Genomic DNA, 24,102 nt, shown 5'->3' with positions numbered 1-24,102 from the left:
GGAATCAGACTGGGAGGTCAGAGCTGGAATTAGTAGGAGAGGTCAGAGCCGGAATCAGTAGGAGAGGTCAGAGCCGGAATCAGACTGAGAGGTCAGAGCCGGAATCAGTAGGAGAGCTCAGAGCCGGAATCAGACTGAGAGGTCAGAGCCGGAATCAGTAGGAGAGGTCAGAGCCGGAATCAGACTGAGAGGTCAGAGCCGGAATCAGACTGAGAGGTCAGAGCCGGAATAAGACTGAGAGGTCAGAGCCAGAATCAGACTGAGAAGTCAGCGCAAGAATCAGTCGGAGAAGTCGCAGCAAGAATCAGTATGAGAGGTCACAACCAGAATAAGAGTGAGAGGTCAGAGCCGGAATCAGTATGAGAGGTCAGAGCCAGAATCAGGCTGAGATGTCAGAGCCGAAATCAGACCGAGAGGTCAGAGCCAGAATCAGACTGAGAGGTCAGAGTCGGAATCAGTAGGAGAGGTCAGAGACGGAATCAGACTGAGAGGTCAGAGCCAGAATAAGACAGAGAGGTCAGAGAAAGAATCAGTATAAGAGGTCAGAAGCAGAATCAGACTGAGAAGTCAGCGCAAGAATCAGTCGGAGAAGTCGCAGCCAGAATCAGTATGAGAGGTCACAACCAGAATAAGAGTGAGAGGTCAGAGCCGGAATCAGTATGAGAGGTCAGAGCCAGAATCAGGCTGAGATGTCAGAGCCGAAAACAGACCGAGAGGTCAGAGCCAGAATCAGACTGAGAGGTCAGAGTCGGAATCAGTAGGAGAGGTCAGAGACGGAATCAGACTGAGAGGTCAGAGCCAGAATAAGACAGAGAGGTCAGAGAAAGAATCAGTATAAGAGGTCAGAGCCAGAATCAGACTGAGAGGTCAAAGCCAGAATCAGACTGCGAAGTCAGAGCCAGAATCAGACTGAGAGGTCAGAGCCAGAATCAGAATGAGAGGTCTGAGCCGGAATCAGACTGGGAGGTCAGAGCTGGAATCAGTAGGAGAGGTCAGAGCCGGAATCAGTAGGAGAGTTCAGAGCCGGAATCAGACTGAGAGGTCAGAGCCGGAATCAGACTGAGAGGTCAGAGCCGGAATCAGACTGAGAGGTCAGAGCCAGAATCAGACTGAGAGGTCAGAGCAAGAATCAGACTGAGAGGTCAGAGTCGGAATCAGTAGGAGAGGTCAGAGCCGGAATCAGACTGAGAGGTCAGAGCCGGAATCAGACTGAGAGGTCAGAGCCGGAATAAGACTGAGAGGTCAGAGCCAGAATCAGACTGAGAAGTCAGCGCAATAATCAGTCGGAGAAGTCGCAGCCAGAATCAGTATGAGAGGTCACAGCCAGAATAAGAGTGAGAGGTCAGAGCCGGAATCAGTATGAGAGGTCAGAGCCAGAATCAGGCTGAGATGTCAGAGCCGAAATCAGACCGAGAGGTCAGAGCCAGAATCAGACTGAGAGGTTAGAGCCGGAATCAGTAGGAGAGGTCAGAGCCGGAATCAGACTGAGAGGTCAGAGCCGGAATCAGACTGAGAGGTCAGAGCCGGAATAAGACTGAGAGGTCAGAGCCAGAATCAGACTGAGAAGTCAGCGCAATAATCAGTCGGAGAAGTCGCAGCCAGAATCAGTATGAGAGGTCACAGCCAGAATAAGACTGAGAGGTCAGAGCCAGAATCAGAATGAGAGGTCAGATCGGGAATCAGACTGGGAGGTCAGAGCTGGAATTAGTAGGAGAGGTCAGAGCCGGAATCAGTAGGAGAGGTCAGAGCCGGAATCAGACTGAGAGGTCAGAGCCGGAATCAGACTGAGAGGTCAGAGCCAGAATAAGACAGAGAGGTCAGAGAAAGAATCAGTATAAGAGGTCAGAGCCAGAATCAGACTGAGAGGTCAAAGCCAGAATCAGACTGCGAAGTCAGAGCCAGAATCAGACTGAGAGGTCAGAGCCAGAATCAGAATGAGAGGTCAGATCGGGAATCAGTCTGGGAGGTCAGAGCTGGAATTAGTAGGAGAGGTCAGAGCCGGAATCAGTAGGAGAGGTCAGAGCCGGAATCAGACTGAGAGGTCAGAGCCGGAATCAGAAGGAGAGGTCAGAGCCGGAATCAGACTGAGAGGTCAGAGCCAGAATCAGACTGAGAGGTCAGAGCAAGAATCAAACTGAGAAGTCAGAGCCGGAATCAGACTGAAAAGTCAGAGCCGGAATAAGACTGAGAGGTTAGAGCCAGAATCAGTATGACAGGTCAGAGCTGGAATCAGACTGAGAGGTCAGAGCCAGAATCAGAATGAGAGGTCAGAGCCAGAATCAGACAGAGAGGTCAAAACCAGAATCAGACTGAGAGGTAGGAGCTGGAATCAGACTAAGAGGTCAGAGCCAGAATCAGACTGAGAGGTCAGAGCAAGAATAAGACTGAGAGGTCAGAGCCGGAATAAGACTGAGAGGTCAGAGTCGGAGTCAGACTGAGAGGTCAGAGCAAGAATCAGACTGAGAGGTCAGAGCCAGAATCAGACTGAGAGGGCAGAGACGGGTTAAGTATGAAATATCAGAGCCGGAAAAAGACTGACAGGTCAGAGCCGGAATCAGACTGAGAGGTCAGAGCAGGAATCAGACTGAGAGGTCAGAGCCAGAATCAGACTGAGAGGTCAGAGCCAGAATCAGACTGAGAGGGCAGAGACGGATTAAGTATGAGATATCATAGCCGGAATCAGACTGACAGGTCAGAGCCGGAATCAGACTGAGAGTTCAGAGCAGGAATCAGACTGAGAGGTCAGAGCCGGAATCAGTAGGAGAGGTCAGAGCAGGAATCAGACTAAGAGGTTAGAGCCGGAATCAGACTGAGAGGTCAGAGCCGGAATCAGACTGAGAGGTCAGAGCCAGAATCAGACTGAGAGGTCGGAGACAGAATCAGACTGAGAAGTCAGAGCCAGAATCAGACTGAGAGGTTAGAGCCAGAATCAGTATGACTGGTCAGAGCCAGAATCAGACTGAGAGGTCAGAGCCAGAATAAGACAGAGAGGTCAGAGAAAGAATCAGTATAAGAGGTCAGAGCCAGAATCAGACTGAGAGGTCAAAGCCAGAATCAGACTGCGAAGTCAGAGCCAGAATCAGACTGAGAGGTCAGAGCCAGAATCAGAATGAGAGGTCAGAGCGGGAATCAGACTGGGAGGTCAGAGCTGGAATTAGTAGGAGAGGTCAGAGCCGGAATCAGTAGGAGAGGTCAGAGCCGGAATCAGAAGGAGAGGTCAGAGCCGGAATCAGAACGAGAGGTCAGAGCCAGAATCAGACTGAGAGGTCAGAGCAAGAATCAGACTGAGAGGTCAGAGTCGGAATCAGTAGGAGAGGTCAGAGCCGGAATCAGACTGAGAGGTCAGAGCCGAAATCAGACTGAGAGGTCAGAGCCGGAATCAGACTGAGAGGTCTGAGCCAGAATCAAACTGAGAAGTCAGAGCCGGAATCAGACTGAAAAGTCAGAGCCAGAATAAGACTGAGAGGTTAGAGCCAGAATCAGTATGATAGGTCAGAGCTGGAATCAGACTGAGAGGTCAGAGCCGGAATAAGACTGAGAGGTCAGAGTCGGAGTCAGACTGAGAGGTCAGAGCCAGAATCAGTATGAGAGGTCAGAGACGGAATCAGACTGAGAGGTCGGAGCCAGAATCAGACTGAGAAGTCAGAGCCAGAATCAGACTGAGAGGTTAGAGCCAGAATCAGTATGACTGGTCAGAGCTGGAATCAGACTGAGAGGTCAGAGCCGGAATCAGACTGAGAGGTCAGAGCCAGAATAAGACTGAGAGGTCAGAGCCGGAATCAGTAGGAGAGGCCAGAACCGGAATCAGACTAAGAGGTCAGAGCTGGAATCAGACTGAGAGGTCAGAACCGGAATCAGACTGAGAGGTCAGAGCCGGAATAAGACTGAGAGGTCAGAGCCGGAATCAGTATGAGAGGTCAGAGCCGGAATTAGACTGAGAGGTCAGGGCTTTAATCAGACTAAGAGGTCAGAGCCAGAATCAGACTGAGAGGTCAGAGCAAGAATCAGTATGAGAGGTCAGAGCCAGAATCAGTATGAGAGGTCAGAACCAGAATCAGACTGAGAGGCCAGAGCTTGAATCAGACTGAGAAGTCAGAGCCAGAATCAGACTGAGAGGTCATAGCCGGAATCAGACTGAGAGGTCAGAGCCGGAATAAGACTGAGAGGTTAGAGCCGGAATCAGTAGGAGAGGTCAGAGCCGGAATCAGACTGAGAGGTCAGAGCCGGAATCAGACTGAGAGGTCAGAGCCGGAATAAGACTGAGAGGTCAGAGCCAGAATCAGACTGAGAAGTCAGCGCAATAATCAGTCGGAGAAGTCGCAGCCAGAATCAGTATGAGAGGTCACAGCCAGAATAAGAGTGAGAGGTCAAAGCCAGAATCAGACTGCGAAGTCAGAGCCAGAATCAGACTGAGAGGTCAGAGCCAGAATCAGAATGAGAGGTCAGAGCGGGAATCAGACTGGGAGATCAGAGCTGGAATTAGTAGGAGAGGTCAGAGCCGGAATCAGTAGGAGAGGTCAGAGCCGGAATCAGACTGAGAGGTCAGAGCCGGAATCAGTAGGAGAGGTCAGAGCCGGAATCAGACTGAGAGGTCAGAGCCAGAATCAGACTGAGAGGTCAGAGCCAGAATCAGACTTAGAGGTCAGAGCAAAAATCAGACTGAGAGGTCAGAGTCGGAATTAGTAGGAGAGGTCAGAGCCGGAATCAGACTGAGAGGTCAGAGCCGAAATCAGACTGAGAGGTCAGAGCAAGAATCAGACTGAGAGGTCAGAGTCGGAATCAGTAGGAGAGGTCAGAGCCGGAATCAGACTGAGAGGTCAGAGCCGAAATCAGACTGAGAGGTCAGAGCCGGAATAAGACTGAGAGGTCAGAGCCAGAATCAGACTGAGAAGTCAGCGCAAGAATCAGTCGGAGAAGTCGCAGCAAGAATCAGTATGAGAGGTCACAACCAGAATAAGAGTGAGAGGTCAGAGCCGGAATCAGTATGAGAGGTCAGAGCCAGAATCAGGCTGAGATGTCAGAGCCGAAATCAGACCGAGAGGTCAGAGCCAGAATCAGACTGAGAGGTCAGAGTCGGAATCAGTAGGAGAGGTCAGAGACGGAATCAGACTGAGAGGTCAGAGCCAGAATAAGACAGAGAGGTCAGAGAAAGAATCAGTATAAGAGGTCAGAAGCAGAATCAGACTGAGAGGTTAAAGTCAGAATCAGACTGCGAAGTCAGAGCCAGAATCAGACTGAGAGGTCAGAGCCAGAATCAGAATGAGAGGTCAGAGCGGGAATCAGACTGGGAGTTCAGAGCTGGAATTAGTAGGAGAGGTCAGAGCCGGAATCAGTAGAAGAGGTCAGAGCCGGAATCAGACTGAGAGGTCAGAGCCTGAATCAGTAGGAGAGGTCAGAGCCGGAATCAGACTGAGAGGTCAGAGCCAGAATCAGACTAAGAGGTCAGAGCCAGAATCAGACTGAGAGGTCAGAGCAAGAATCAGACTGAGAGGTCAGAGTCGGAATCAGTAGGAGAGGTCAGACCCGGAATCAGACTGAGAGGTCAGAGCCGAAATCAGACTGAGAGGTCAGAGCCGGAATCAGACTGAGAGGTCTGAGCCAGAATCAAACTGAGAAGTCAGAGCCGGAATCAGACTGAGAGGTCAGAGCCGGAATCAGACTGAGAGGTCAGTTCTTGAATAAGACTGAGAGGTTAGAGCAAGAATCAGTATGACAGGTCAGAGCTGGAATCAGACTGAGAGGTCAGAGCCGGAATCAGTAGGAGAGTTTAGAGCCGTAATCAGTCGGAGAGGTCAGAGCCGGAATCAGACTGAGAGGTCAGAGCCGGAATCAGACTGAGAGGTCAGAGAAGGAAATCAGTATGAGAGGTCAGAGCCGGAATCAGACTGAGAGGTCAGTTCTTGAATAAGACTGAGAGGTTAGAGCAAGAATCAGTATGACAGGTCAGAGCTGGAATCAGACTGAGAGGTCAAAGCCGGAATAAGACTGAGAGGTCAGAGTCGGAGTCAGACTGAGAGGTCAGAGCCAGAATCAGTATGAGAGGTCAGAGACGGAATCAGACTGAGAAGTCAGAGCCAGAATCAGACTGGGAGGTCAGAGCTGGAATCAGTAGGAGAGGTCAGAGCCGGAATCAGACTGAGAGGTCAGAGCCAGAATCAGACTAAGAGGTCAGAGCCAGAATCAGACTGAGATTTCAGAGCCGGAATCAGACTGAGAGGTCAGAGCCGGAATCAGACTGAGAGGTCAGAGCCAGAATCAGACTGAGAGGTCGGAGCCAGAATCAGACTGAGAAGTCAGAGCAAGAATCAGACTGAGAGGTTAGAGCCAGAATCAGTATGACTGGTCAGAGCTGGAATCAGACTGAGAGGTCAGAGCCGGAATCAGACTGAGAGGTCAGAGCCAGAATAAGACTGAGAGGTCAGAGCCGGAATCAGTAGGAGAGGCCAGAGCCGGAATCAGACTAAGAGGTCAGAGCTGGAATCAGACTGAGAGGTAAGAGCCGGAATCAGACTGAGAGGTCAGAGCCGGAATCAGACTGAGAGGTCAGAGCAGGAATCAGTATGAGAGGTCAGAGCCGGAATCAGACTGAGAGGTCAGAGCCGGAATCAGACTGAGAAGTCAGAGCCAGAATCAGACTGAGAGGTCAGAGCCAGAATCAGAATGAGAGGTCTGAGCCGGAATCAGACTGGGAGGTCAGAGCTGGAATCAGTAGGAGAGGTCAGAGCCGGAATCAGTAGGAGAGGTCAGAGCCGGAATCAGACTGAGAGGTCAGAGCCGGAATCAGACTGAGAGGTCAGAGCCGGAATCAGACTGAGAGGTCAGAGCCAGAATCAGACTGAGAGGTCAGAGCAAGAATCAGACTGAGAGGTCAGAGTCGGAATCAGTAGGAGAGGTCAGAGCCGGAATCAGACAGAGAGGTCAGAGCCGAAATCAGACTGAGAGGTCAGAGCCGGAATCAGACTGAGAGGTCTAAACCAGAATCAAACTGAGAAGTCAGAGCCGGAATCAGAATGAAAAGTCAGAGCCAGAATAAGACTGAGAGGTTAGAGCCAGAATCAGTATGACAGGTCAGAGCTGGAATCAGACTGAGAGGTCAGAGCCGGAATAAGACTGAGAGGTCAGAGCCAGAATCAGTATGAGAGGTTAAAGACGGAATCAGACTGAGAGGTCAGAGCCAGAATCAGAATGAGAGGTCAGAGCTGGAATCAGACTGAGAGGTCAGAGCCGGAATCAGACTGAGAGGTCAGAGCCAGAATCAGACTGAGAGGTCGGAGCCAGAATCAGACTGAGAAGTCAGAGCAAGAATCAGACTGAGAGGTTAGAGCCAGAATCAGTATGACTGGTCAGAGCTGGAATCAGACTGAGAGGTCAGAGCCGGAATTAGTAGGAGAGGCCAGAGCCGGAATCAGACTAAGAGGTCAGAGCTGGAATCAGACTGAGAGGTCAGAGCCGGAATCAGACTGAGAGGTCAGAGCCGGAATAAGACTGAGAGGTCAGAGCCGGAATCAGTATGAGAGGTCAGAGCCGGAATCAGACTGAGAGGTCAGGGCTTTAATCAGACTAAGAGGTCAGAGCCAGAATCAGACTGAGAGGTCAGAGCAAGAATCAGTATGAGAGGTCAGAACCAGAATCAGACTGAGAGGCCAGAGCTTGAATCAGACTGAGAAGTCAGAGCCAGAATCAGACTGAGAGGTCATAGCCGGAATCAGACTGAGAAGTCAGAGCCAGAATCAGACTGAGAGGTCAGAGCCAGAATCAGAATGAGAGGTCTGAGCCGGAATCAGACTGGGAGGTCAGAGCTGGAATTAGTAGGAGAGGTCAGAGCCGGAATCAGTAGGAGAGGTCAGAGCCGGAATCAGACTGAGAGGTCAGAGCCGGAATCAGTAGGAGAGCTCAGAGCCGGAATCAGACTGAGAGGTCAGAGCCGGAATCAGTAGGAGAGGTCAGAGCCGGAATCAGACTGAGAGGTCAGAGCCGGAATCAGACTGAGAGGTCAGAGCCGGAATAAGACTGAGAGGTCAGAGCCAGAATCAGACTGAGAAGTCAGCGCAAGAATCAGTCGGAGAAGTCGCAGCAAGAATCAGTATGAGAGGTCACAACCAGAATAAGAGTGAGAGGTCAGAGCCGGAATCAGTATGAGAGGTCAGAGCCAGAATCAGGCTGAGATGTCAGAGCCGAAATCAGACCGAGAGGTCAGAGCCAGAATCAGACTGAGAGGTCAGAGTCGGAATCAGTAGGAGAGGTCAGAGACGGAATCAGACTGAGAGGTCAGAGCCAGAATAAGACAGAGAGGTCAGAGAAAGAATCAGTATAAGAGGTCAGAGCCAGAATCAGACTGAGAGGTCAAAGCCAGAATCAGACTGCGAAGTCAGAGCCAGAATCAGACTGAGAGGTCAGAGCCAGAATCAGAATGAGAGGTCTGAGCCGGAATCAGACTGGGAGGTCAGAGCTGGAATCAGTAGGAGAGGTCAGAGCCGGAATCAGTAGGAGAGTTCAGAGCCGGAATCAGACTGAGAGGTCAGAGCCGGAATCAGACTGAGAGGTCAGAGCCGGAATCAGACTGAGAGGTCAGAGCCAGAATCAGACTGAGAGGTCAGAGCAAGAATCAGACTGAGAGGTCAGAGTCGGAATCAGTAGGAGAGGTCAGAGCCGGAATCAGACAGAGAGGTCAGAGCCGAAATCAGACTGAGAGGTCAGAGCCGGAATCAGACTGAGAGGTCTAAACCAGAATCAAACTGAGAAGTCAGAGCCGGAATCAGACTGAAAAGTCAGAGCCAGAATAAGACTGAGAGGTTAGAGCCAGAATCAGTATGACAGGTCAGAGCTGGAATCAGACTGAGAGGTCAGAGCCGGAATAAGACTGAGAGGTCAGAGCCAGAATCAGTATGAGAGGTTAAAGACGGAATCAGACTGAGAGGTCAGAGCCAGAATCAGAATGAGAGGTCAGAGCCGGAATCAGACTGAGAGGTCAGAGCCGGAATCAGACTGAGAGGTCAGAGCCAGAATCAGACTGAGAGGTCGGAGCCAGAATCAGACTGAGAAGTCAGAGCAAGAATCAGACTGAGAGGTTAGAGCCAGAATCAGTATGACTGGTCAGAGCTGGAATCAGACTGAGAGGTCAGAGCCGGAATCAGACTGAGAGGTCAGAGCCAGAATAAGACTGAGAGGTCAGAGCCGGAATTAGTAGGAGAGGCCAGAGCCGGAATCAGACTAAGAGGTCAGAGCTGGAATCAGACTGAGAGGTCAGAGCCGGAATCAGACTGAGAGGTCAGAGCCGGAATAAGACTGAGAGGTCAGAGCCGGAATCAGTATGAGAGGTCAGAGCCGGAATCAGACTGAGAGGTCAGGGCTTTAATCAGACTAAGAGGTCAGAGCCAGAATCAGACTGAGAGGTCAGAGCAAGAATCAGTATGAGAGGTCAGAACCAGAATCAGACTGAGAGGCCAGAGCTTGAATCAGACTGAGAAGTCAGAGCCAGAATCAGACTGAGAGGTCATAGCCGGAATCAGACTGAGAAGTCAGAGCCAGAATCAGACTGAGAGGTCAGAGCCAGAATCAGAATGAGAGGTCTGAGCCGGAATCAGACTGGGAGGTCAGAGCTGGAATTAGTAGGAGAGGTCAGAGCCGGAATCAGTAGGAGAGGTCAGAGCCGGAATCAGACTGAGAGGTCAGAGCCGGAATCAGTAGGAGAGCTCAGAGCCGGAATCAGACTGAGAGGTCAGAGCCGGAATCAGTAGGAGAGGTCAGAGCCGGAATCAGACTGAGAGGTCAGAGCCGGAATCAGACTGAGAGGTCAGAGCCGGAATAAGACTGAGAGGTCAGAGCCAGAATCAGACTGAGAAGTCAGCGCAAGAATCAGTCGGAGAAGTCGCAGCAAGAATCAGTATGAGAGGTCACAACCAGAATAAGAGTGAGAGGTCAGAGCCGGAATCAGTATGAGAGGTCAGAGCCAGAATCAGGCTGAGATGTCAGAGCCGAAATCAGACCGAGAGGTCAGAGCCAGAATCAGACTGAGAGGTCAGAGTCGGAATCAGTAGGAGAGGTCAGAGACGGAATCAGACTGAGAGGTCAGAGCCAGAATAAGACAGAGAGGTCAGAGAAAGAATCAGTATAAGAGGTCAGAAGCAGAATCAGACTGAGAAGTCAGCGCAAGAATCAGTCGGAGAAGTCGCAGCCAGAATCAGTATGAGAGGTCACAACCAGAATAAGAGTGAGAGGTCAGAGCCGGAATCAGTATGAGAGGTCAGAGCCAGAATCAGGCTGAGATGTCAGAGCCGAAAACAGACCGAGAGGTCAGAGCCAGAATCAGACTGAGAGGTCAGAGTCGGAATCAGTAGGAGAGGTCAGAGACGGAATCAGACTGAGAGGTCAGAGCCAGAATAAGACAGAGAGGTCAGAGAAAGAATCAGTATAAGAGGTCAGAGCCAGAATCAGACTGAGAGGTCAAAGCCAGAATCAGACTGCGAAGTCAGAGCCAGAATCAGACTGAGAGGTCAGAGACAGAATCAGAATGAGAGGTCAGAGCGGGAATCAGACTGGGAGGTCAGAGCTGGAATTAGTAGGAGAGGTCAGAGCCGGAATCAGTAGGAGAGGTCAGAGCCGGAATCAGACTAAGAGGTCAGAGCCAGAATCAGACTGAGAGGTCAGAGCAAGAATCAGACTGAGAGGTCAGAGTCGGAATCAGTAGGAGAGGTCAGACCCAGAATCAGACTGAGAGGTCAGAGCCGAAATCAGACTGAGAGGTCAGAGCCGGAATCAGACTGAGAGGTCTGAGCCAGAATCAAACTGAGAAGTCAGAGCCGGAATCAGACTAAAAAGTCAGAGCCAGAAAAAGACTGAGAGGTTAGAGCAAGAATCAGTATGACAGGTCAGAGCTGGAATCAGACTGAGAGGTCAGAGCCGGAATAAAACTGAGAGGTCAGAGTCGGAGTCAGACTGAGAGGTCAGAGCCAGAATCAGTATGAGAGGTCAGATACGGAATCAGACTGAGAGGTCAGAGCCAGAATCAGAATGAGAGGTCAGAGCCAGAAACAGACTGAGATGTCAGAGCCAGAATAAGTCAGAAAGGTCAGAGAAAGAATCAGTATAAGAGGTCAGAGCCAGAATCAGACTGAGAGGTCAAAGCCAGAATCAGACTGAGAGGTCAGAGCCAGAATCAGACTGAGAGGTCAAAACCAGAATCAGACTGAGAGGTAGGAGCTGGAATCAGACTAAGAGGTCACAGCCGGAATCAGACTGAGAGGTCACAGCTGGAATCAGTAGGAGAGGTCAGAGCCGGAATCAGACTAAGAGGTCAGAGCCAGAATCAGACTGAGAGGTCAGAGCCGGAATCAGACTGAGAGGTCAGAGCCAGAATCAGACTGAGAGGGCAGAGACGGATTAAGTATGAAATATCAGAGCCGGAAAAAGACTGATAGGTCAGAGCCGGAATCAGACTAAGAGGTTAGAGCCGGAATCAGACTGAGAGGTCAGAGCCGGAATCGGACTGAGAGGTCAGAGCCAGAATCAGACTGAGAGGGCAGAAACGGATTAAGTATGAAATATCAGAGCCGGAAAAAGACTGACAGGTCAGAGCCGGAATCAGACTGAGAGGTCAGAGCAGGAATCAGACTGAGAAGTCAGAGCCATAATCAGACTGAGAGGTCAGAGCCGGAATCAGACTGAGAGGTCAGAGCCAGAATAAGATAGAGAGGTCAGAGAAAGAATCAGTATAAGAGGTCAGAGCCAGAATCAGACTGAGAGGTCAAAGCCAGAATCAGACTGCGAAGTCAGAGCCAGAATCAGACTGAGAGGTCAGAGCCAGAATCAGAATGAGAGGTCAGAGCGGGAATCAGACTGGGAGGTCAGAGTTGGAATTAGTAGGAGAGGTCAGAGCCGGAATCAGTAGGAGAGGTCAGAGCCGGAATCAGACTGAGAGGTCAGAGCCGGAATAAGAAGGAGAGGTCAGAGCCGGAATCAGACTGAGAGGTCAGAGCCAGAATCAGACTGAGAGGTCAGAGTCGGAATCAGTAGGAGAGGTCAGAGCCGGAATCAGACTGAGAGGTCAGAGCCGAAATCAGACTGAGAGGTCAGAGCAAGAATCAGACTGAAAGGTCTGAGCCAGAATCAAACTGAGAAATCAGAGCCGGAATTAGACTGAAAAGTCAGAGCCAGAATAAGACTGAGAGGTTAGAGCCAGAATCAGTATGACAGGTCAGAGCTGGAATCAGACTAACAGGTCAGAGCCGGAATAAGACTGAGAGGTCAGAGTCGGAGTCAGAATGAGAGGTCAGAGCCAGAATCAGTATGAGAGGTCAGAGACTGAATCAGACTGAGAGGTCAGAGCCAGAATCAGAATGAGAGGTCAGAGCCGGAAACAGACTGAGATGTCAGAGCCAGAATAAGTCAGAGTGGTCAGAGAAAGAATCAGTATAAGAGGTCAGCGCCAGAATCAGACTGAGAGGTCAAAGCCAGAATCGGAATGAGAGGTCAGAGCCAGAATCAGACTGAGAGGTCAAAACCAGAATCAGACTGAGAGGTAGGAGCTGGAATCAGACTAAGAGGTCAGAGCCAGAATCAGACTGAGAGGTCAGAGCAAGAATCAGACTGAGAGGTCAGAGCCGGAATAAGACTGAGAGGTCAGAGTCGGAATCAGACTGAGAGGTCTGAGCCAGAATCAAACTGAGAAGTCACAGCCGGAATCAGACTGAAAAGTCAGAGCCAGAATAAGACTGAGAGGTTAGAGCCAGAATCAGTATGACAGGTCAGAGCTGGAATCAGACTGAGAGGTCAGAGCCGGAATAAGACTGAGAGGTCAGAGTCGGAGTCAGACTGAGAGGTCAGAGCCAGAATCAGTATGAGAGGTCAGAGACGGAATTAGACTGAGAGGTCAGAGCCGAAATCAGACTGAGAGGTCAGAGACGGAATCAGACTGAGAGGTCTGAGCCAGAATCAATCTGAGAAGTCAGAGCCGGAATCAGACTGAAAAGTCAGAGCCAGAATAAGACTGAGAGGTTAGAGCCAGAATCAGTATGACAGGTCAGAGCTGGAATCAGACTGAGAGGTCAGAGCCGGAATAAGACTGAGAGGTCAGAGTCGGAGTCAAACTGAGAGGTCAGAGCCAGAATCAGTATGAGAGGTCAGAGACGGAATCAGACTGAGAGGTCAGAGCCAGAATCAGAATGAGAGGTCAGAGCCGGAAACAGACTGAGAGGTCAAAACCAGAATCAGACTGAGAGGTGGGAGCTGGAATCAGACTAAGAGGTCAGAGCCAGAATCAGACTGAGAGGTCAGAGCAAGAATCAGACTGAGAGGTCAGAGCCGGAATAAGACTGAGAGGTCAGAGTCGAAATCAGTAGGAGAGGTCAGAGCCGGAATCAGACTGAGAGGTCAGAGCCAGAATAAGATAGAGAGGTCAGAGAAAGAATCAGTAAAAGAGGTCAGAGCCAGAATCAGACTGAGAGGTCAAAGCCAGAATCAGACTGCGAAGTCAGAGCCAGAATCAGACTGAGAGGTCAGAGCCAGAATCAGAATGAGAGGTCAGAGCGGGAATCAGACTGGGAGGTCAGAGCTGGAATTAGTAGGAGAGGTCAGAGCCGGAATCAGTAAGAGAGGTCAGAGCCGGAATCAGACTGAGAGGTCAGAGCCGGAATCAGAAGGAGAGGTCAGAGCCGGAATCAGACTGAGAGGTCAGAGCCAGAATCAGACTGAGAGGTCAGAGTCGGAATCAGTAGGAGAGGTCAGAGCCGGAATCAGACTGAGAGGTCAGAGCCGAAATCAGACTGAGAGGTCAGAGCCGGAATCAGACTGAGAGGTCTGAGCCAGAATCAAACTGAGAAGTCAGAGCCGGAATCAGACTGAAAAGTCAGAGCCAGAATAAGACTGAGAGGTTAGAGCCAGAATCAGTATGACAGGTCAGAGCTGGAATCAGAGTGAGAGGTCAGAGCCGGAATAAGACTGAGAGGTCAGAGTCGGAGTCAGACTGAGAGGTCAGAGCCGGAATCAGACTGAGAGGTCTGAGCCAGAATCAAACTGAGAAGTCAGAGCCGGAATCAGACTGAAAGGTCAGAGCCAGAATAAGACTGAGAGATTATAGCTAGAATCAGTATGACAGGTCAGAGCTGGAATCAGACTGAGAGGTCAGAGCCGGAATAAGACTGAGAGGTCAGAGTCGGAGTCAGACTGAGAGGTCAGAGCCAGAATCAGTATGAGAGGTCAGAGACGGAATCAGACTGAGAGGTCAGAGCCAGAATCAGAATGAGAGGTCAGAGCCGGAAACAGACTGAGATGTCAGAGCCAGAATAAGTCAGAGAGGTCAGAGAAAGAATCAGTATAAGAGGTCAGAGCCAGAATCAGACTGAGAGGTCAAAGCCAGAATCAGAATGAGAGGTCAGAGCCAGAATCAGACTGAGAGGTCAAAACCAGAATCAGACTGAGAGGTAGGAGCTGGAATCAGACTAAGAGGTCAGAGCCAGAATCAGACTGAGAGGTCAGAGCAAAAATCAGACTGAGAGGTCAGAGCCGGAATAAGACTGAGAGGTCAGAGCCGGAATCAGAAGGAGAGGTCAGAGCCGGAATCAGAAGGAGAGGTCAGAGCCGGAATCAGACTGAGAGGTCAGAGCCAGTATCAGACTGAGAGGTCAGAGCAAGAATCAGACTGAGAGGTCAGAGTCGGCATCAGTAGGAGAGGTCAAAGCCGGAATCAGACTGAGAGGTCAGAGCCGAAATCAGACTGAGAGGTCAGAGCCGGAATCAGACTGAGAGGTCTGAGCCAGAATCAAACTGAGAAGTCAGAGGCGGAAACAGACTGAAAAGTCAGAGCCAGAATAAGACTGAGAGGTTAGAGCCAGAATCAGTATGACAGGTCAGAGCTGGAATCAGACTGAGAGGTCAGAGCCGGAATAAGACTGAGAGGTCAGAGTCGGAGTCAGACTGCGAGGTCAGAGCCAGAATCAGTATGAGAGGTCAGAGACAGAATCAGACTTAGAGGTCGGAGCCAGAATCAGACTGAGAAGTCAGAGCCAGAATCAGACTGAGGGGTTAGAGCCAGAATCAGTATGACTGGTAAGAGCTGGAATCAGACTGAGAGGTCAGAGCCGGAATCAGACTGAGATGTCTGAGCCAGAATCAAACTGAGAAGTCAGAGCCGGAATCAGACTGAAAAGTCAGAGCCAGAATAAGACTGAGAGGTTAGAGCCAAAATCAGTATGACAGGTCAGAGCTGGAATCAGACTGAGAGGTCAAAGCCGGAATAAGACTGAGAGGTCAGAGTCGGAGTCAGACTGAGAGGTCAGAGCCAGAATCAGTATGAGAGGTCAGAGACGGAATCAGACTGAGAGGTCAGAGCCAGAATCAGAATGAGAGGTCAGAGCCGGAAACAGACTGAGATGTCAGAGCCAGAATAAGTCAGAGAGGTCAGAGAAAGAATCAGTATAAGAGGTCAGAGCCAGAATCAGACTGAGAGGTCAAAGCCAGAATCAGACTGAGAGGTCAGAGCCAGAATCAGACTGAGAGGTCAAAACCAGAATCAGACTGAGAGGTAGAAGCTGGAATCAGACTAAGAGGTCAGAGCCGGAATCAGACTGAGAGGTCAGAGCCAGAATCAGACTAAGAGGTCAGAGCAAGAATCAGACTGAGAGGTCAGAGTCGGAATCAGTAGGAGAGGTCAGAACCGGAATCAGACTGAGAGGTCAGAGCCGAAATCAGACTGAGAGGTCAGAGCCGGAATCAGACTGAGAGGTCTGAGCCAGAATCAAACTGAGAAGTCAGAGCCGGAATCAGACTGAAAAGTCAGAGCCAGAATAAGACTGAGAGGTCAGAGCCAGAATCAGTATGACAGGTCAGAGCTGGAATCAGACTGAGAGGTCAGAGCCAGAATAAGACTGAGAGGTCAGAGTCGGAGTCAGACTGAGAGGTCAGAGCCAGAATCAGTATGAGAGGTCAGAGACGGAATCAGACTGAGAGGTCAGAGCCAGAATCAGAATGAGAGGTCAGAGCCGGAAACAGACTGAGATGTCAGAGCCAGAATAAGTCAGAGAGGTCAGAGAAAGAATCAGTATAAGAGGTCAGAGCCAGAATCAGACTGAGAGGTCAAAGCCAGAATCAGACTGAGAGGTCAGAGCCAGAATCAGACTGAGAGGTCAAAACCAAAATCAGACTGAGAGGTAGGAGCTGGAATCAGACTAAGAGGTCAGAGCCGGAATCAGACTGAGAGGTCAGAGCCGGAATCAGACTGAGAGGTCAGAGCCAGAATCAGACTGAGAGGTCAGAGCCAGAATCAGACTGAGAGGGCAGAGACGGATTAAGTATGAGATATCAGAGCCGGAATCAGACTGACAGGTCAGAGCCGGAATCAGACTGAGAGGTAAGAGCAGGAATCAGACTGAGAGGTCAGAGCCGGAATCAGTAGGAGAGGTCAGAGCCGGAATCAGACTAAGAGGTCAGAGCCAGAATCAGACTGAGAGGTAAGAGCCACAATCAGAATGAGAGGTCGGAGCCAGAATCAGACTGAGAAGTCAGAGCCAGAATCAGACTGAGAGGTTAGAGCCAGAATCAGTATGACTGGTCAGAGCCAGAATCAGAATGAGAGGTCAGAGCGGGAATCAGACTGGGAGGTCAGAGCTGGAATTAGTAGGAGAGGTCAGAGCCGGAATCAGTAAGAGAGGTCAGAGCCGGAATCAGACTGAGAGGTCAGAGCCGGAATCAGAAGGAGAGGTCAGAGCCGGAATCAGACTGAGAGGTCAGAGCCAGAATCAGACTGAGAGGTCAGAGTCGGAATCAGTAGGAGAGGTCAGAGCCGGAATCAGACTGAGAGGTCAGAGCCGAAATCAGACTGAGAGGTCAGAGCCGGAATCAGACTGAGAGGTCTGAGCCAGAATCAAACTGAGAAGTCAGAGCCGGAATCAGACTGAAAAGTCAGAGCCAGAATAAGACTGAGAGGTTAGAGCCAGAATCAGTATGACAGGTCAGAGCTGGAATCAGAGTGAGAGGTCAGAGCCGGAATAAGACTGAGAGGTCAGAGTCGGAGTCAGACTGAGAGGTCAGAGCCGGAATCAGACTGAGAGGTCTGAGCCAGAATCAAACTGAGAAGTCAGAGCCGGAATCAGACTGAAAGGTCAGAGCCAGAATAAGACTGAGAGATTATAGCTAGAATCAGTATGACAGGTCAGAGCTGGAATCAGACTGAGAGGTCAGAGCCGGAATAAGACTGAGAGGTCAGAGTCGGAGTCAGACTGAGAGGTCAGAGCCAGAATCAGTATGAGAGGTCAGAGACGGAATCAGACTGAGAGGTCAGAGCCAGAATCAGAATGAGAGGTCAGAGCCGGAAACAGACTGAGATGTCAGAGCCAGAATAAGTCAGAGAGGTCAGAGAAAGAATCAGTATAAGAGGTCAGAGCCAGAATCAGACTGAGAGGTCAAAGCCAGAATCAGAATGAGAGGTCAGAGCCAGAATCAGACTGAGAGGTCAAAACCAGAATCAGACTGAGAGGTAGGAGCTGGAATCAGACTAAGAGGTCAGAGCCAGAATCAGACTGAGAGGTCAGAGCAAAAATCAGACTGAGAGGTCAGAGCCGGAATAAGACTGAGAGGTCAGAGCCGGAATCAGAAGGAGAGGTCAGAGCCGGAATCAGAAGGAGAGGTCAGAGCCGGAATCAGACTGAGAGGTCAGAGCCAGTATCAGACTGAGAGGTCAGAGCAAGAATCAGACTGAGAGGTCAGAGTCGGCATCAGTAGGAGAGGTCAGAGCCGGAATCAGACTGAGAGGTCAGAGCCGAAATCAGACTGAGAGGTCAGAGCCGGAATCAGACTGAGAGGTCTGAGCCAGAATCAAACTGAGAAGTCAGAGGCGGAAACAGACTGAAAAGTCAGAGCCAGAATAAGACTGAGAGGTTAGAGCCAGAATCAGTATGACAGGTCAGAGCTGGAATCAGACTGAGAGGTCAGAGCCGGAATAAGACTGAGAGGTCAGAGTCGGAGTCAGACTGCGAGGTCAGAGCCAGAATCAGTATGAGAGGTCAGAGACAGAATCAGACTTAGAGGTCGGAGCCAGAATCAGACTGAGAAGTCAGAGCCAGAATCAGACTGAGGGGTTAGAGCCAGAATCAGTATGACTGGTAAGAGCTGGAATCAGACTGAGAGGTCAGAGCCGGAATCAGACTGAGATGTCTGAGCCAGAATCAAACTGAGAAGTCAGAGCCGGAATCAGACTGAAAAGTCAGAGCCAGAATAAGACTGAGAGGTTAGAGCCAAAATCAGTATGACAGGTCAGAGCTGGAATCAGACTGAGAGGTCAAAGCCGGAATAAGACTGAGAGGTCAGAGTCGGAGTCAGACTGAGAGGTCAGAGCCAGAATCAGTATGAGAGGTCAGAGACGGAATCAGACTGAGAGGTCAGAGCCAGAATCAGAATGAGAGGTCAGAGCCGGAAACAGACTGAGATGTCAGAGCCAGAATAAGTCAGAGAGGTCAGAGAAAGAATCAGTATAAGAGGTCAGAGCCAGAATCAGACTGAGAGGTCAAAGCCAGAATCAGACTGAGAGGTCAGAGCCAGAATCAGACTGAGAGGTCAAAACCAGAATCAGACTGAGAGGTAGAAGCTGGAATCAGACTAAGAGGTCAGAGCCGGAATCAGACTGAGAGGTCAGAGCCAGAATCAGACTAAGAGGTCAGAGCAAGAATCAGACTGAGAGGTCAGAGTCGGAATCAGTAGGAGAGGTCAGAACCGGAATCAGACTGAGAGGTCAGAGCCGAAATCAGACTGAGAGGTCAGAGCCGGAATCAGACTGAGAGGTCTGAGCCAGAATCAAACTGAGAAGTCAGAGCCGGAATCAGACTGAAAAGTCAGAGCCAGAATAAGACTGAGAGGTCAGAGCCAGAATCAGTATGACAGGTCAGAGCTGGAATCAGACTGAGAGGTCAGAGCCAGAATAAGACTGAGAGGTCAGAGTCGGAGTCAGACTGAGAGGTCAGAGCCAGAATCAGTATGAGAGGTCAGAGACGGAATCAGACTGAGAGGTCAGAGCCAGAATCAGAATGAGAGGTCAGAGCCGGAAACAGACTGAGATGTCAGAGCCAGAATAAGTCAGAGAGGTCAGAGAAAGAATCAGTATAAGAGGTCAGAGCCAGAATCAGACTGAGAGGTCAAAGCCAGAATCAGACTGAGAGGTCAGAGCCAGAATCAGACTGAGAGGTCAAAACCAAAATCAGACTGAGAGGTAGGAGCTGGAATCAGACTAAGAGGTCAGAGCCGGAATCAGACTGAGAGGTCAGAGCCGGAATCAGACTGAGAGGTCAGAGCCAGAATCAGACTGAGAGGTCAGAGCCAGAATCAGACTGAGAGGGCAGAGACGGATTAAGTATGAGATATCAGAGCCGGAATCAGACTGACAGGTCAGAGCCGGAATCAGACTGAGAGGTAAGAGCAGGAATCAGACTGAGAGGTCAGAGCCGGAATCAGTAGGAGAGGTCAGAGCCGGAATCAGACTAAGAGGTCAGAGCCAGAATCAGACTGAGAGGTAAGAGCCACAATCAGAATGAGAGGTCGGAGCCAGAATCAGACTGAGAAGTCAGAGCCAGAATCAGACTGAGAGGTTAGAGCCAGAATCAGTATGACTGGTCAGAGCCAGAATCAGAATGAGAGGTCAGAGCGGGAATCAGACTGGGAGGTCAGAGCTGGAATTAGTAGGAGAGGTCAGAGCCGGAATCAGTAAGAGAGGTCAGAGCCGGAATCAGACTGAGAGGTCAGAGCCGGAATCAGAAGGAGAGGTCAGAGCCGGAATCAGACTGAGAGGTCAGAGCCAGAATCAGACTGAGAGGTCAGAGTCGGAATCAGTAGGAGAGGTCAGAGCCGGAATCAGACTGAGAGGTCAGAGCCGAAATCAGACTGAGAGGTCAGAGCCGGAATCAGACTGAGAGGTCTGAGCCAGAATCAAACTGAGAAGTCAGAGCCGGAATCAGACTGAAAAGTCAGAGCCAGAATAAGACTGAGAGGTTAGAGCCAGAATCAGTATGACAGGTCAGAGCTGGAATCAGAGTGAGAGGTCAGAGCCGGAATAAGACTGAGAGGTCAGAGTCGGAGTCAGACTGAGAGGTCAGAGCCGGAATCAGACTGAGAGGTCTGAGCCAGAATCAAACTGAGAAGTCAGAGCCGGAATCAGACTGAAAGGTCAGAGCCAGAATAAGACTGAGAGATTATAGCTAGAATCAGTATGACAGGTCAGAGCTGGAATCAGACTGAGAGGTCAGAGCCGGAATAAGACTGAGAGGTCAGAGTCGGAGTCAGACTGAGAGGTCAGAGCCAGAATCAGTATGAGAGGTCAGAGACGGAATCAGACTGAGAGGTCAGAGCCAGAATCAGAATGAGAGGTCAGAGCCGGAAACAGACTGAGATGTCAGAGCCAGAATAAGTCAGAGAGGTCAGAGAAAGAATCAGTATAAGAGGTCAGAGCCAGAATCAGACTGAGAGGTCAAAGCCAGAATCAGAATGAGAGGTCAGAGCCAGAATCAGACTGAGAGGTCAAAACCAGAATCAGACTGAGAGGTAGGAGCTGGAATCAGACTAAGAGGTCAGAGCCAGAATCAGACTGAGAGGTCAGAGCAAAAATCAGACTGAGAGGTCAGAGCCGGAATAAGACTGAGAGGTCAGAGCCGGAATCAGAAGGAGAGGTCAGAGCCGGAATCAGAAGGAGAGGTCAGAGCCGGAATCAGACTGAGAGGTCAGAGCCAGTATCAGACTGAGAGGTCAGAGCAAGAATCAGACTGAGAGGTCAGAGTCGGCATCAGTAGGAGAGGTCAGAGCCGGAATCAGACTGAGAGGTCAGAGCCGAAATCAGACTGAGAGGTCAGAGCCGGAATCAGACTGAGAGGTCTGAGCCAGAATCAAACTGAGAAGTCAGAGGCGGAAACAGACTGAAAAGTCAGAGCCAGAATAAGACTGAGAGGTTAGAGCCAGAATCAGTATGACAGGTCAGAGCTGGAATCAGACTGAGAGGTCAGAGCCGGAATAAGACTGAGAGGTCAGAGTCGGAGTCAGACTGCGAGGTCAGAGCCAGAATCAGTATGAGAGGTCAGAGACAGAATCAGACTTAGAGGTCGGAGCCAGAATCAGACTGAGAAGTCAGAGCCAGAATCAGACTGAGGGGTTAGAGCCAGAATCAGTATGACTGGTAAGAGCTGGAATCAGACTGAGAGGTCAGAGCCGGAATCAGACTGAGATGTCTGAGCCAGAATCAAACTGAGAAGTCAGAGCCGGAATCAGACTGAAAAGTCAGAGCCAGAATAAGACTGAGAGGTTAGAGCCAAAATCAGTATGACAGGTCAGAGCTGGAATCAGACTGAGAGGTCAAAGCCGGAATAAGACTGAGAGGTCAGAGTCGGAGTCAGACTGAGAGGTCAGAGCCAGAATCAGTATGAGAGGTCAGAGACGGAATCAGACTGAGAGGTCAGAGCCAGAATCAGAATGAGAGGTCAGAGCCGGAAACAGACTGAGATGTCAGAGCCAGAATAAGTCAGAGAGGTCAGAGAAAGAATCAGTATAAGAGGTCAGAGCCAGAATCAGACTGAGAGGTCAAAGCCAGAATCAGACTGAGAGGTCAGAGCCAGAATCAGACTGAGAGGTCAAAACCAGAATCAGACTGAGAGGTAGAAGCTGGAATCAGACTAAGAGGTCAGAGCCGGAATCAGACTGAGAGGTCAGAGCCAGAATCAGACTAAGAGGTCAGAGCAAGAATCAGACTGAGAGGTCAGAGTCGGAATCAGTAGGAGAGGTCAGAACCGGAATCAGACTGAGAGGTCAGAGCCGAAATCAGACTGAGAGGTCAGAGCCGGAATCAGACTGAGAGGTCTGAGCCAGAATCAAACTGAGAAGTCAGAGCCGGAATCAGACTGAAAAGTCAGAGCCAGAATAAGACTGAGAGGTCAGAGCCAGAATCAGTATGACAGGTCAGAGCTGGAATCAGACTGAGAGGTCAGAGCCAGAATAAGACTGAGAGGTCAGAGTCGGAGTCAGACTGAGAGGTCAGAGCCAGAATCAGTATGAGAGGTCAGAGACGGAATCAGACTGAGAGGTCAGAGCCAGAATCAGAATGAGAGGTCAGAGCCGGAAACAGACTGAGATGTCAGAGCCAGAATAAGTCAGAGAGGTCAGAGAAAGAATCAGTATAAGAGGTCAGAGCCAGAATCAGACTGAGAGGTCAAAGCCAGAATCAGACTGAGAGGTCAGAGCCAGAATCAGACTGAGAGGTCAAAACCAAAATCAGACTGAGAGGTAGGAGCTGGAATCAGACTAAGAGGTCAGAGCCGGAATCAGACTGAGAGGTCAGAGCCGGAATCAGACTGAGAGGTCAGAGCCAGAATCAGACTGAGAGGTCAGAGCCAGAATCAGACTGAGAGGGCAGAGACGGATTAAGTATGAGATATCAGAGCCGGAATCAGACTGACAGGTCAGAGCCGGAATCAGACTGAGAGGTAAGAGCAGGAATCAGACTGAGAGGTCAGAGCCGGAATCAGTAGGAGAGGTCAGAGCCGGAATCAGACTAAGAGGTCAGAGCCAGAATCAGACTGAGAGGTAAGAGCCACAATCAGAATGAGAGGTCGGAGCCAGAATCAGACTGAGAAGTCAGAGCCAGAATCAGACTGAGAGGTTAGAGCCAGAATCAGTATGACTGGTCAGAGCCAGAATCAGACTGAGAGGTCAGAGCCGGAATCAGACTGAGAGGTCAGAGCCAGAATAAGACGGAGAGGTCAGAGAAAGAATCAGTATAAGAGGTCAGAGCCAGAATCAGACTGAGAGGTCAAAGCCAGAATTAGACTGCGAAGTCAGAGCCAGAATCAGACTGAGAGGTCAGAGCCAGAATCAGAATGAGAGGTCAGAGCGGGAATCAGACTGGGAGGTCAGAGCTGGAATTAGTAGGAGAGGTCAGAGCCGGAATCAGTAGGAGAGGTCAGAGCCGGAATCAGACTGAGAGGTCAGAGCCAGAATCAGACTGAGAGGTCAGAGCAAGAATCAGACTGAGAGGTCAGAGTCGGAATCAGTAGGAGAAGTCAGAGCCGGAATCAGACTGAGAGGTCAGAGCTGAAATCAGACTGAGAGGTCAGAGCCGGAATCAGACTGAGAGGTCAAAGCCAGAATCAGACTGAGAGGTCAGAGCCAGAATCAGACTGAGAGGTCAAAGCCAGAATCAGACTGAGAGGTCAGAGCCAGAATCAGACTGAGAGGTCAAAACCAGAATCAGACTGAGAGGTAGAAGCTGGAATCAGACTAAGAGGTCAGAGCCGGAATCAGACTGAGAGGTCAGAGCCAGAATCAGACTAAGAGGTCAGAGCAAGAATCAGACTGAGAGGTCAGAGTCGGAATCAGTAGGAGAGGTCAGAGCCGGAATCAGACTGAGAGGTCAGAGCCGAAATCAGACTGAGAGGTCAGAGCCGGAATCAGACTGAGAGGTCTGAGCCAGAATCAAACTGAGAAGTCAGAGCCGGAATCAGACTGAAAAGTCAGAGCCAGAATAAGACTGAGAGGTCAGAGCCAGAATCAGTATGACAGGTCAGAGCTGGAATCAGACTGAGAGGTCAGAGCCAGAATAAGACTGAGAGGTCAGAGTCGGAGTCAGACTGAGAGGTCAGAGCCAGAATCAGTATGAGAGGTCAGAGACGGAATCAGACTGAGAGGTCAGAGCCAGAATCAGAATGAGAGGTCAGAGCCGGAAACAGACTGAGATGTCAGAGCCAGAATAAGTCAGAGAGGTCAGAGAAAGAATCAGTATAAGAGGTCAGAGCCAGAATCAGACTGAGAGGTCAAAGCCAGAATCAGACTGAGAGGTCAGAGCCAGAATCAGACTGAGTGGGCAGAGACGGATTAAGTATGAGATATCAGAGCCGGAATCAGACTGACAGGTCAGAGCCGGAATCAGTAGGAGAGGTCAGAGCCGGAATCAGACTAAGAGGTCAGAGCCGGAATCAGACTGAGAGGTCAGAGCCACAATCAGAATGAGAGGTCGGAGCCAGAATCAGACTGAGAAGTCAGAGCCAGAATCAGACTGAGAGGTTAGAGCCAGAATCAGTATGACTGGTCAGAGCCAGAATCAGACTGAGAGGTCAGAGCCGGAATCAGACTGAGAGGTCAGAGCCA

The sequence above is a fragment of the Leptodactylus fuscus genome, chromosome 10 (genome assembly GCF_031893055.1).
Source record: "Leptodactylus fuscus isolate aLepFus1 chromosome 10, aLepFus1.hap2, whole genome shotgun sequence".
Lineage (NCBI taxonomy): Eukaryota > Metazoa > Chordata > Amphibia > Anura > Leptodactylidae > Leptodactylus > Leptodactylus fuscus.
This window is presented reverse-complemented; position numbering follows the sequence as displayed.